The sequence below is a fragment of the Megalops cyprinoides genome, chromosome 2 (genome assembly GCF_013368585.1).
Source record: "Megalops cyprinoides isolate fMegCyp1 chromosome 2, fMegCyp1.pri, whole genome shotgun sequence".
Lineage (NCBI taxonomy): Eukaryota > Metazoa > Chordata > Actinopteri > Elopiformes > Megalopidae > Megalops > Megalops cyprinoides.
In genome coordinates, this window is record NC_050584.1 from 27,194,545 (window position 1) to 27,209,421 (window position 14,877).

General features: G+C 43.2%; 1 protein-coding gene across 2 annotated transcripts in view; it reads right to left on the reverse strand.

Annotated features, from left to right (window-relative positions):
* The window catches only part of LOC118769783 (RNA-binding Raly-like protein), a 158,894-nt gene that overhangs the window by 46,313 nt on the left and 97,704 nt on the right, over positions 1 to 14,877 (reverse strand). The window lies entirely within an intron of this gene.

The window sequence follows — 14,877 nt, forward strand, 5'->3', positions numbered from 1 at the left end:
CCTGATCCAATTTCTTAACTTTGCACTGTGGCTTTGAATACAAACATGAATGCAAATGCAAGTGAATACAAGGGTCACTTCATGCCCCACTGCCACAACTTTGTGAATGTGGCCGCAGCCAAGGCAACAGAACACGTCAGATTCGTGAAAAAATGCAAAGCCGCTCTGAAAACAGCAAGCAAGGCTGGTGTACTTCAGCTGCTTGAAGATAAGAACAAATGCCAAAGCAGGAGAGGTTCTGCATTGAATCTAACCATGCCACCACCAGGCTGCCCCGCTTTGCCTGAGCGAAATCATTCATCCACAATCTGACAGAGTCCATATGTGTATGCTGGAAGCGTTTCAGGACGGTGAGGGCATTATGATGCTTCCTTTCTTTTATAGTTGCACAGGTACTTGTATTTGTGGCCACCTGGGTGTACAGGTCGCATTGTCTTGAAGGAAATATACTAAGAACACCAGAAGGGAAAAGCAGGTTAATGTCAAGAACAGGGGAGCTAACCCATATAAGATCATGACTCTTCCATTAGTCTTGAACACGCTACACATGCTGGGAAGCCTTAGCAGCTCCCTGTGCAAAGAAACACATCCCATTGTCAGTGTTAAATTTCCTTTTACCTGATTTTTACGTATGTCTTCCTGTCCTGCTGACACAACTATCATCTTGAAACAGCTTTTGTTCTCTGATTAATTAATACCTTTAAAATAATGTATTAACCTCACTCAAATCTCCCAAGCCTCAGAGTTCCTGCTAACCAGGTCAAAAACTATGAGTGCTGTGTGCAGAATATACCCTCTGGGCGAGCAATACATCCTCAATCAACCCCTCTCATTTTTATCCCCCATTTCAGCAAGCCTATATGGTTAATCCAGAGCTTCTGAAACCTGAAACCCACCCACCAGGACCTTGGTTTAAACTGCTTGTGCCTTTGAGACATCAGACCGCTCACCACCTTTAAGGCGGAAAAGGAGAAAGTCCACCTGCCACTAATGTCTACTGACTTATTCATAAATATATGTTTATGAATGTTTAATATTCCCCCAGCGAGCCGGAGAGAAATTTCAGATGGAGGCCGCCGGTGACAAATGAGCCTGTTTGTAACAGAGATGAAGATATCTCGCCTGGGGCGGGGAACTGTGGGGTGGCCGTTTCACAGCTGCTAATTCAGAAAAATCTCATAAATCCTCTCCTGCATAAATTACAATACCTAATTAGAGAGTGGTCCAAGTTCTACAAGGAGACATGCCATGTGATACACCTGTCAAAGTAGCATTTTGGCATAGACAGACCTGTCTATGGGTTTGTACAATCTGACCAAGCTATATGATGCTTGCCAAGAAGTTTACATTTTAATGCAGGAAAACAGGCATTAAAAATAATTGACCTGTAGTGGATAAAACCGCACAAAATGCATGAGGATCTTTTAGGCCAATCAATGCCAGGTATACTTCCCTTCAGAGTAAGGTTTTAACTTAGCAGTTAATATCACCGGGAAAAAAAATGCTAGCTGTGGATTTAAGTTGTTGGACATCCTTGTGGTCTTGCTGGTTTCGGTTGTCTTCCCCAGTTCTACTGAATCAACTCTCAAGCACACAACGTGAGCACTGAAGCTCTCTCATGGTCAAACACACAGGTTTTCATCAGATAGGTCCTTTGGGTTTTATCCTACCCAACACCCCTCATTCATTTTCCTGTGAAACCTCACAGTCTTTACTAATTACTAAACTAATTTACTGTTAGTTTCTCTATCTCAAAGAAACTAACAGTAATCCTCCCTGCTGCTCCCTTTCACAATTTTGTGTGTACACACACACACACACACACACACACACACACACACACACACACACACACACACACACACACACACACACACACACACACACACACACAGGGAAACCAAACCATGAATAAGTACAGGGTACAGTGATGTGGCATAGTGGTAAGGAACAGGGCTTGTAACCAAAAGGTAGCTGGTTCCATTCCCCACTGGGACAAGTGCTGTTATACCCTTGGACAAAGTACTTAACCTACAATTGCCTCAGTAACTATCCAGCTGTATAAATAGTAATGTATAAATTGTAAGTTGCTCTGGATAAGAGCATTTGCTAAATGATAAGAATGTATGTTTTTTCTGGAATAAAAGTTCATCCAAAAGTGCTGAGCACTGCCCAAGTTTTAGGCAGGGGACTGAAGGGAGGGCATATACCGTGTCACTTAGCGTCAAGGAGACCGGAGGCAGAGAGGGGCAAAAATCTGCAGGATCACTGTCAGTTTAGAACCTAAACATTTTACAAAATGATGTGATTAACAACTAAATATAAATGGCTAATCCACTCTAGGATAGCTTCCTCTTTAAACTCTGGTGGCTCTGCTTTTGACAGTGAAAGTGAGGGTTTTCACAGCGGGGTCACAACTCCAGTTTCTGCCGACATCTCATTTCCTGGGGTTGGCAGATGACACAGGACGACACTGCCTGGGAAAAAATAATAATTAAACAAGAAAAAAAGCATGGCAGTATTCTGCACTCCTGAGACAAGGCGACGCACTTCATTGGCATGTCAAAGTCAAATGAAATACAGGGTAAGGAATAACATAAAATTGCAGTTTTGTGTTTGCTCCTTTTTAAGAAACCTTTGATGCGATATCTCCCAGTGAGGCTTCTTTAAATTCCAAACTATGCATTTATTGATTCTATTCCGTTATAGCTATTATTATGCATTATATTCTTGTTTTGGTCCCTCTTTATTTATTTCATAATTGTTTACTCACTGCATGCACTTCAGGCTGTAAATGGTTGAATGGAGCTAGCAGAGGTAATAGCTACCCCTTTAGATCTATGTTGTTTTGTGTCATTACTTTAGGCTGGTATTGCACTTGTTGCAGTGATACTGTAGAACGTACATATTGCGGCCGTTATACTGTACAATTTACATATCCTACATCACGGCTAGGGCTCATCAATTACATCGCTACCATGGACGTACATCGCCAAACCAATTACAACCTCTGGTGCCCTCTCGGATCAGAACCGTTTGCTCTTGTTTACCAGCATCCCTCTGACAATTGACCATCACTGCTTGTTAGATATATGCCCAATGAATAACCATGTGTAGTTTCATTTTGAGGACTAGGGATATTTGTTATGCGCATGCATATTTCAATTCGGATTAATTAAAAGTTAATCTAAAATTCTGAGTTTGTTTGCCTGGCCAATAATCTGTTCTTAATTGGAATTTTAATGGACCATCCCAGAGTCCTTCTCGGAATAATCACATTTGAAATACAGTACAGCCTGGTCCTGAATAATTTACTATTCATGAACTGTTTATGCGACAGGGGCCATTTTGGAACACTTTGAATATTCCTACTAATAACGGAACGGTAGGGTGCCTGAATGCGTCCATAGTTTAATTCACTCGCGCGAACGATTTAAACGGAACCACAGACATGGACAAATTTGCATTTTTGTTCCTTTTGTTTAATTCATTGGGGGGCTACGCGACAACAGCTGCATGTGCATTATTTTTACCTGAACCACTACCTCGGCTCTTTTTTTTTCGAAAACGTAGGTACCCACAGCTTTCCGGTCAACTCTACACGTGCTGTAATGCATATCAGAGATCTGTACGTGCGTACAGTAAGGCTACTCCCTCTTAGTGGTATAGGGTGTACAAAATGGCATAGGTAACCAGGCAACCTTGTACATACAGCACGAGGGACCCAAAATTAACAACCAATAATAATCACTTAGACCAGTGTTTCTCAATCCTGCTCCTGGAGGCCCCCTGCCAGGTAGGTAGAGCAGGGAAAGATGGAAAACGTGCGGAGCAGGGGGCCTCCAGGAGTAGGATTGAGAAACACTGAGTTAGACTACAGGGAATGCGTTTAAACCTACATTAGAAGTGCACCGGTCTGTGAAACGTCAGAAATCAATTATACAGCACACAGTAATTGGATTTGTACAGATTTGCATGAGCACAACAAACACTGAATACATTTGCAACTCAATTACGGAGACGAACAATTGTCAAAACACGTTTCTCTTCTGTTGCATTTAAAGTGAGTGTTGTAGGCACGTTATGGAGCCGAGGGCAGAGGAGAGACACCAGCGGGGTGTACGTGTTAAAGTCACCGACAGTTCGGTTTGTTATGTGGGAGAGCAGACTAGCGTTACGAACTCCACAAGGAGAGAATTACTCACAGTCGGTCGTGAGGGCCGCACGCCAGTCGCCAATAATTAGAGGGAAAAATTGTGAGCAATCGGGCATTATAAGGAAAACAGCCCGTGGTTTAAGAGGCGTGTGTGTGTGTCTGAGAGAGAGAGAGATAGAGAGAATAATAACGAGTATGAGCAAATCATTTTCATTAGTGTTGTTTTCCTCGTCATTATTAGCATTACGTTACTGTTCTATTCTGCAATCTACTGCGAGATTAGCGAAAATGAAAATATCGTTCATTCATTACAAACTCACGCTCTGGAAACGCTTTCCGCCACTCCATCCAACATATCAAAACATCCTACAAGCAACTGAGAATAGCGATTGCATGCCTGTGTCAACTGCAGCCGAGCGCCTCTGCACCGGCAGCTCGCGTGTTCCCTCTAGTGGCCGTAGCTTTGCTGTGCAGCTTAGTTTCGGTTTGGTTCCGTTGTTGCGCTGGTGAAGTAGGGTAGCGTTGGAATAGTCTCCGGCCTGCTATCATATGGAGGATCGTGGTTTCAGGTTTGGCCCTTTCGCTGAGTACGCACATTAAAGTTACTTTTACTGCGTTACATCACTGCAACAATGTTCTTAATAATGATCCAGACTTCTGTGTAAACTCCTCACTTACGATCACTTGGCTTTTCTTACCAGAAGCAAGAGATATCAGACCCTCATATATGCAGAAAGATATCACATATCCCTCATATACGCAGAAACGTACGAAAGAAACAACATACTGAAGGTAAATTAAATGAGACAGCAATATTTTTCCATGATATCCATTAGGAAAATTGTTGAACCCTGTTGTACTTTCTCACTCACAAATGGGGCCATAGAAGGCACGAGCACATTAAAGGGAGCTAAGCAGAAGTCAGTGTAATTGAAAATCACTCCAATTCACAATTAGCGATCTATAAAGATGTCATTTTCTCTCCGTAAATTTCTTTCAAGGACATTGACATACGAAGAATAACTGACTCATAAAAGAGAGACAAATAATTCAAAGTATTCAGTGCAAAGAATTACTGACTCAGAGAGAGAGAGAGAGAGAGAGAGAGAGAGAGAAATGTTTTATAGTATTCAGTTTATGCCGACTGTTACTCCAGTAGTCATTAGAGTCTGACTTATCTAATTCTGCCTGTCCCCTACCCCCTCACGCCCGCGCCTCGCTGGGCCGCGTTAATAAATACAAGCGGAGGAGGACAGCGTGGGGCCGCGGCTGCCTCCCGCTCGCAAATGTCCCCGGGGATAATGGGGCTTCAAATAACGCGTGCATCTTCCGCGCAGGGATGCGCCTGTCGAGAAACCAAACGATCTCGGCGAAACGATTTTCTACATATTAATTATTTTTTGAACCCCCTACCCAAACCACAGCGACCCCCACACCCCCACCCCCTGCGCCTGCACGCCTACCCCCCCCCCCCCAAATTCCTGAAATGCATCTCTCAGACATTATTGTCAATAACGACAACGCTGTTGTTTCTGCATCTCGCCGCTTGTAATGTGTTCATTGTCTGGTCGCTGTCAGCAGCCCCGAGTTAATGCAGTGGAGATGACAGATGATGGGCAGGTTGGTTCCGAGAGTGGCAGCGACGGGCAGGTTACCCGTGGGGAGGGGAGAGAGAAATGTCGGCCGACTGTGAACCGAACCACGGGAAACACAACGGTGCGCGTTGTACAGGTAGAGCACTGCGGGCTAGTTAAGACGCTCGGCTCAGGAGTAGCGGGAAGGCTTAACGTTCCTGATCTCACCAGTGTGCCCTCGGGAGAGGTGGCTTACGCGAATCGCTGTTAGAACTGGAGCAATAATTTCGGCTCAGCCTGTGAACACAGATTTTCGTATAGTTTTAGGAGAGCATCAACAGTGCAGGTGACTATGATAAGCATAAGAGGCCTCATATCAATATTAATATCATTTCAAATCGTTGTGTATCAAAATTAATATGACGCAACAGCAGCTATTCCACATACTACTGAACATCTAAATCTGAATTAGGCTACATTACATTATATTGCATTATTTCATTTAGGGGCCTAGCAGACGCTGTTACCCAGAGCGACTTCCAAATGAGTGCATCGCTATGCTAAGAGTAGTTATCGCGAAGTATTACAAGAGGCGTTCTGAATACGATGTGCTACCTTTGGAAGAACTGATAACAACTAAAATACCATAATTAAACCATTTTCTGTCAAACGGGATTTTCCCGTCAAGTAAACACAGTCATCAAGAGAGACGACGACGTGAGGCGAGACAAGGAGATAACCACAGAACTGATCATAATTACACACGGTAAACTCTAATTAACATGTCTACTAACAGAAGAAAAATGTGTACATGTTTTGTATATTTCCAGAAAGCTTCTGGAATCAATCAATCAATCAAATTAAAGCTTGGAACAATCTGTTTTTTTTTTTTTTACAAGCTCCTTAGTGTCAGCGCGTGAGAGAAAAAAATGTTGGTGTAATTAAAACTAGGTACACAATAAATCAATGGAGAGAGTGGAAACCATACAGCCGCCCTAGTTGCTCAGACGTGTAGAGTGAGACGGGGCTGCCATTTGATTCCAGCACTGATCAACGAGCAGCAATACCTAAAACAACCAGCTGGCTGCACTGGTTGAATAGTCTTCAGCTCCCGATTTCTTCCTGCAGGACTTCTCTGTGCTAATGATCTGATTCTGTTGTTATCCAAGTTTTTTTTTTTTTTTTTCTGCTGAGCCAGGTTCTGTTAGAGAGGTAATGACAAGCCTTGGGCTCTAGCAGTTAACATAAATAAAATGCATTTAAACATGTATTTAAATCTTTAAAACTGGTGAGAAATGTATGCTGTATCAAAAACGCATGCATGCATATGTACATATATAAGTGCAAATATAACAAGAGTTATCGAGACACCTCACTAGACTTTGCACAGGACCACTTGATCTCCAAATCTGCAGTCAGGCAGTGGGAAGGACTCCTGAAATTGACAAACAGACTGTGCCCCATTCATTAGCATCTACAGGGCAATGTTTACATGGGGCCACCACGATCATGGGACTTTACCCAGAGCTCTGGCCATGCTTTCCAAACTAAGTGTAAATTCAGAATGCTAGGGAGAGCAGTGGTCTGTGTGCCTTTTGAAGTTAGCTATCTTCTGAAGCAGATTCCCTGAAGCGGACTCCCTTCCAGGACTGTAGAAGACCTGCTTGTAATTTCCAAATGTGAGCATATATTATTCTGGGTCTGTGTATCTGTACAAATTTCTATCCAGCTGTGTTACAATGCTGCCGCATTATCTGTATTGTCTGGCTCGGTGAATGGAAGTCAGCTGGACCTCTGACAGCACGAACTGAAAGTCAAAGGGATGAATCTGTGACCTGGGCCGCCGCGGCTGTGTGCGAACAGCGCTAAGCCATCGCGTTCTGTTTGTCCCGGTTAATTGAGTTTGCAGTCGGGCTAACGAAGCAGCATGCGGTGCCCACACGTGACTCGCATGCCAACGCGTATTCCATCATCCTGCCTATCTTCCCAGCATGCTGCTCAGTCCTCCGCTTCTGCATTGTGTGTGATAAGTTTCCATCTCAGTGAGAAGTGCAGTGCTCGAAACTAAATTACAGGGAGTATGGTGGCAGCGCACCATAGCGGTAAGGAGCAGGTCTAGTAATCGTAAGGTTGCTGGTTCAATTCCCCAGTACAGCTCTGCTACTGTACCTGTGGGAAAGGTACTAAAACCACAATTGCCTCAGAAAATATCCAGCTGAATAAATGGATAACATGTAAAACTGTAACCTACGTAAGTTGCTCTGGATAAGGGCATCTGCTAAATGAAAATAACGTAATGTAATGAGAAACTGAATAGATTGAACCTTTCACCCTCATTCTCAGTGTTGCCTCTCAAAACTGCATTAGCTTCCTGCTCAGTGGCACCCCAGTGCTGGGACAGCATTATCCAGTACATGTCTAATGGTATTACCTCTCATTGTAATTACTGAGATATGCTGTTACATTCTCTAAACCATAACCTTGGTATTAGTTATGCCACAGTGCCTAGGCATTGTTAAAACAAGTGAATACACATACATACAGACACACACACACATACACAAACTCACCCTCTCTCTCTCTCTCTCTCTCTCTCTCTCTCTCTCACACACACACACACACACACACACACACACACACACACTCCATTATGCTAATGCCATTGCAATTACTATTTAGATAAATTATTATTAACAAATTTATTTTCTTCAGGTTCAATAATGAGTTCATTTTCATAAAGTAAATGAACAACAAATCATTTTGCACAGTGTTTTGTTCATAATTAAAGATGATGTTTGCCATTACATATTAGTTATCGCTTACAGCCAGTAATGAAAACACACGGGGGGGTGAGTACTCATTCACTTTCCCATCATTTTTACAGACATTTATACAGGTTATACATACTGAGATCTTGAAAAAACTTTAAATGGGAGCCTCAGTGTATGAGGCAATGAACTGAAAAAAAAAGAAACTGCAGAGCACTTTACATTTTATTCCAAGTAGAAAAAGACCCAAATTAAACTACCGATACAGATGGTTAAACTTATTCAAACTGGTCTCTCGGCCAATCTCCCCATATGGCGGCGGACTGTGGAGGCAGTTTACGAAGTAAGAGTTTGGAAAATTGGACCAAATCTGAAAAAGAAACCCTGCCTACAGGCATGTGCAAAACAGAATGCCTCAGGACAACATAACAGTAACAAGACCAGTCTGACCCAAATACAATTAACTGCCTATATAGCATGACACAAACACAATAACATCACCTCTCCGATCACATGCTACTTGTATTTCTTGCTGGTTATTTTACATGTAGTATTGTGGTGTATTAGGGTACTGTGATCTAGGGACTGTGTGATGTATGGTAGTGTATGTACTTAGCTTCCTTTCGTTTTCTAGACTGTCTAGTTTCAGGACGGCACAAGCTAACTTGTGGTAGGGCTTGCATGGTGTTATGCTCATACTCACTGGTCTGGGAGGGCTGTTAGCCTGGTCTGACACTGTTGCTCATTTAACCTAAATGGATACACTTTTATTCTCTTGTGCTGGAAGTCACTCTAAATAAGAGTGTCTGCTAAATAAATGTAATGTAATATAATGACAAAACCAGTCTGACTCAAATACAATCAACCGCCTATACAACACGACGCAAACACAATCGCATCAGCTCCCAGATCACAGATGCAGAAGCACAGAAACTGCGTCATGCAGTCAGGCTAGAAAGAGAGGATTACACCACAGCAGACTGCCGGGCCACAGTGCCAAAGCATTAAGCAGCAAAATACTCTGACAAAGCAAAGAATCTGTGTAGCACAGCCTGGCTGTTGGAGCAGGTCCTCCCAGGCAGACCTGGCTGTTCAGAGAGGACAGACCGTGCTCTCTCTGCCAGCTGAAGGCCCCCGCAGCCAAAGCTTCCAGATCCTTCTATTTGAAGCTTTCAGAAAAGAAAAGGAAAGTCTCCTTCCAGTTCATGCAGTTTTTTTAACCATTCTCAAACCCCTTCCTGATTGGTTAAAAGTCCCATTTCCCCTGAGGAGAGGAAAGTAGCAGCACAAACTTAGTGCCGCACTACATCACTGCCTGTCATAGTGTGACAGATAATGGTTAGTCTGAAATCACTGGCAGCATAAAAATGATTCATTTATTCATCGTAACAACACATAAATAGATTTCATTTTAGCTGTAATCATTTTTTTCCCCAATGTTCTATTTCAAAAAAACCTCTTCATTTTTGTTTGTTACTAATGGCATAGACTTCGGCAATAATATTCAGAAATGACATGTCCAATAAAGTCTTTGAATTTCAACTGAGAGAGAGAGCAGGAGTGAGAGGCAAAGAAAGGAGAGGAGAGATAGAAGGAGAGAAAGACAGAGGAAGGGGGAGAGACAGAGGAAGAGAGAGACAGAGAGGGAAAAAAGAGTGAGGGAGAGGGGAAAGAGAGAGAAAAGGAGAAAAAGAGATTGTGAGAGGTGAGTGAGAGACACAGCGGGAGAGAAAGAGAGAAGGAGAGGGGGGAGAGAGAGACAGAGAGAGAGAGAAATAAAGAGGGAGAGGGGAGAGAGAGAGGGGGAGACAGAGAGAGGAAGGGAGGAGAAAGAGACAGAAAGGGAGAGAAAGAGAGGGGGAGAGAACTGCTGAGTCATAATTGACCAGCACCTGAGGAGCAATGTCATCATATGATTACAGAGCTCCCTCTGAAAATAGCTGTGCTCTAAGCTATGGCCAAGCAGAGAGGTTGTGAGGTCATTACTAAACCCTGGCGGGAACCAAAAACCTTGTCTGTAAGGCACAGCCCTGGCATCGTGTGGGAATGTTGGGATGCAGACAGGGGTGTGTGTGTGTGTGTGCGCACTTACATGTCAATGTAGGCATGCATTTTTGATCTCAACACTATGTTGGCTATGTTGGCCACTTGACCATGCCTGGTTAATGGTCCTGTTTGTGCAACTTTTCATGCCACTCTATATGTGCATCTCATGAGTCATTAGGGGCGGTGACTAATTTGATTGAACCACTTATTAAAGCCACCTGCCATCTAGTGGTAAAATTAAGGTACTGTCCATACACTGGGAGAGCCTCTCACTCTGTCAATGATTAAGGAGCACTACCTTTTCTAGGGCTGGTTATCTGCAACCAAAGAGAAACACACACATAATACACACAAATAATGTATTCATACTCCAATGGATTTGAAACTTTCAAAAATATGTTACATATAGATTTAAATATATCGATACATACACATTCATACCTTTAAAATATATTTTTCAGCTAATTTCAGATTTCTAAATAAGTATTTTATTGTACTTGAAAAAGTATTGCAGTAACCTTCTTTTGTGTGCTAAAGTCAAAGTCAGGGTTGCACAATAGACTCCAATATTTCTGAGAGCACTGAGCATTTTTCATCTATAAAGGATGGACTTATTACATATGTATTTTTGTGTGTAAGCATTTTAATATAGCGTCCATTTCTCACCAATTTCAAAGATTTCAATATATGTTGAAATGGATTTTGAAATGTATTTATTTTCAAATTTGCTACGAGGTATAATACTATCTCAATATTTCAGAGAGCATACATTGGACTTTTTAATAGTCTGTCGCTGAGAGGGTGAAAATATCCCTAAATGCAACAATCAAAAGAGAAGGGGGGAAAATACCTTCATAATATTGCTCAAGAGGGGTGTTAACAGCAGAGAAAGAAAGTCAACCCGCAGTGAAGACTTTGGGGAGACGAAATCCAACATGTGTTGTCCTGACAAAAACAGCCACTAGGTGGCGATCAAAGACCATACACCCAGATGACTAGACAAGGCACAGCAGACCGAGACCAGCCTCCTCATTCACCGGGTGGATGACTTGACAGACAATTCCTGTGCCACTATTTCAAAACGTAATTAATATTTAATATATTTCCACTTAGGATATAACAAGAAACCATCATCCTATCTCGGACCCAAATTTCATTTGACACCAGCATTCAAACCCTTCAAATTAAAGTCATCTCATTTTCTCACGGGATATGAGGTGCATAAATACAGAAACACCCTATTAATAATGCTGTCACGGGGCTAGGAGAGGGGGGAAGATGCACCGCACTTTATAAAACGCTCATGAATGGAGCACACAGGCACCGCCAGGCAGAAGGCATCTTCATTTTCCCCAGGCTGGTTCTGCCCTCTTCATTTGTCCTCACTGAGATAACATGAAAGCTTTGCAGGTTCCAGAAGCCCGTGGAACGGTCTCTACAGCACAGAGAGGCACTTCTGCATCTCGGGAATCGGGAATGTCCATTTTTTGTGCTGTTTACCAGAAATGGAGTTGAGTCTTATTACCCCACGAGTTTGGTTTGGAAATAACAGGCTACCCATGTAAATTGTTTTGCGAGGCGCGGCTGACGTGACCTTTAGCGGGCTGAGAGGAACGCTGCCTGCCATACCGTGACTCACAGCCGGTCAGCACCTCTGAAATGACTCACAAGCCTGCAGCTGCAGCGGGGTTTGTGAAAAAACATGCTTTCTCCTCAAAAGCGTGTGTGAGTGTGTGTGTGCGTGTGTGTGTGTGTGTGTGTGTGTGTGTGTGTGTGTGTGTGTGTGTGGCTCTGAGCTGAGACCGTGAGGGCTAAAACATTCAGAGCAAACTTTTTTATTTTTGCTTTTTGAATCTGAATGGAAACATGTCCATAACCATCTAACAACATGGGACTTCGATTAAAAGCAAGGCAGACCAGGGCTCTTTTGGAAGTCCAATATGAGGCTCTGGAGACTGTAGGCTTGGTAGATTTTGCAGAATTTTGAGGGAGGAAAAAAATGTTACTATTCTTAAAAGAAAGAGAGAGAGAGCTGGAGAAGTCACAGAAAGGGGTAATTACAGATCATGAGCTGTTTTAAAAGCATCATTAAAATAAAAAAAAGATGATTATTACATATTCATCAGAGGAGCAGCTCTCAGCATTTTGTTTGTGGCATGAGTTCTGTAGCCAGGCACAGCAAGTTGATGGCTGTGGCATGAATAAGCAGCTAGGCATGGCAAGTCGATCAATCCTGCCTGGGAAAAAAGGTCAGGCTTTCCATTCCGGAGGTTCATATCGACTCCATAAAGGTTGTCTGTTATGTTGTAATGAGCTGATCTGTGTAAAGGTCACATGTGCTACTCCCCAGCGCTAACAGTTGCCCTGACCTGCTCCTTCCCCCCCTTCTCAGTTACATCTCCATTAAACCTGCTGGCCCTGACCCTGGACCAGTTCTGATTCCTGTTAGATGAGAGCTGCTGTCACATTTATGGTGAGGTAAGGTGTTCACAGATCAGTTTACATTCTTCCTACATGAGGCTTCTGGACAGAATTATGGTCTGGTGAGATTATCCTGGATGAGTTTATATGGGTGCACATAATGGACAGACAGACACTCTTCCTTCCTGGAGAAACATGCTCAACCCTGCCACCTATTGGCTCAGTTTCGTAAGGACCTTCTTAGAAAGAAGTGGAGGCCGAGAGGACTTCCGAATTTACATACTGTACTATAAGTGTATACAGCTGGACGTAGCTTTAGAAGCAATTCGTCTTAAATTACCTGCCTCAAGGCACAGTGTGAATTCTGGGCATTGAACCTACAACCCTCTACAACAGAAGTTCAGTTCATTAGCGTTTGCTTGCTGGCCAAGGTGACAGGTGTCTCTACAAACTAGGAGGTTGGATTTTCATGTGGAGTCAACTGATAGAGGTGAACAAACAAGCAAAAACACACACAAACAGCAAACCCCTCCAAGCCTCCACCCCCTCACACCCTTTGGAAATTAACAGGAAAAACAAATGGCGCAAATCTGTGGGCAATTACAGCTTTGAAGCTGAATAAATGAATGAAATTTACAAACATTTCTGCAGAACTAAATTCATTTGGGGAACGAAAACAACACACACACACACACACACACGCAGACACACACAGACACATGCCGTGCCTGTGAGGCATGTGCTTGCTCCATTCAGCCCCGGTTCACTCCGATGCCGCGTCCTGCAGCCGGCAGATAGCCGAGCCCATCGTGTCTCACAAATGTCTTTCTTTATCTGCAGATGAACGCGGCCAACGGAATTGAAACCCTCACCTTTGCTGGTGGTCTTTTTACATCCCTGCTCCTTTTTATGTTATTATTTTTTTTATTTTTGTGTACCTCATCTCGGCAGCATGGCGTTTCCACCTGTTTACGCTTCACTATCAGTCACAGCTGAAAAATAAACAAACCATCCCCATTTTCACTTCTTTTTTTTAAATAAAATTGTCCCAATAACGTCATGCTTCCTGTGGCATTTCTCACCTCCTGTTGGTAATTTTTATTAAAGAGTTTTGGGTCCTGGGTAACCCCCCTATGCTACCATGATAGAAACCTCTGAATGAGCCTCCAGTCTTTTACAAGACAACCTTTCCATGCGGCAGACCGTGTCATTTTAACGCCTGTGACTAGACCTGCTAAAACCTGCTATATGCCACACATGCCGTTTTTGGCCCCCAAAGCTGCAGCCGAAGCTGGCTGACCCCGGTACAGTGTGACAGCTTACTGTTGCGTTACTCACAAGAGTTGTCGTGCGTGGCATAACCCTGGAGTCCAAGACTGCAGTTTTCCTGTAAAACACAGAGGATCATCTCTTCCAGTTGTTTCAACAGCAAAAGCTCTCAAGCTCTGCCCCCTGCCCCATTCTGTCTTTATCTCCACAGTTTGATGGGCACCCCAGTTTGCCAACTCTACCCGCAGCTCTACTGCAAAGTAGGCCACCGCCGATGATGGTAGAGCAGCTAGCTGACAGGGGTCTGCAGAAAAATAATTAAAAAAAAAAACTGTAAAGGGGGAAAACTGTTGGCCCATAAACTCAGCCGAGCTACCCAGCCTGCCTCCAGTTTCGCATCAGAAAAAAAGGGTCACCGTTGCGGTTGTAAGCCATGACTTATTCAGAGGGTTGTTTTGAAACAAAATACCAGCTGCCCTGTTCAAAAGTTCCCATATGTATAAGGTTTTGCTGTAGGATGTTCTTGTATGGTCTTAAAATTCTTTCATACCAGTTCACAACACCATTCATCAACATCAACATTCACCAACATCTGTACTTGCAGTAAACTGTTGACATGAAGTGCACAGGGAAACAAGTTGTT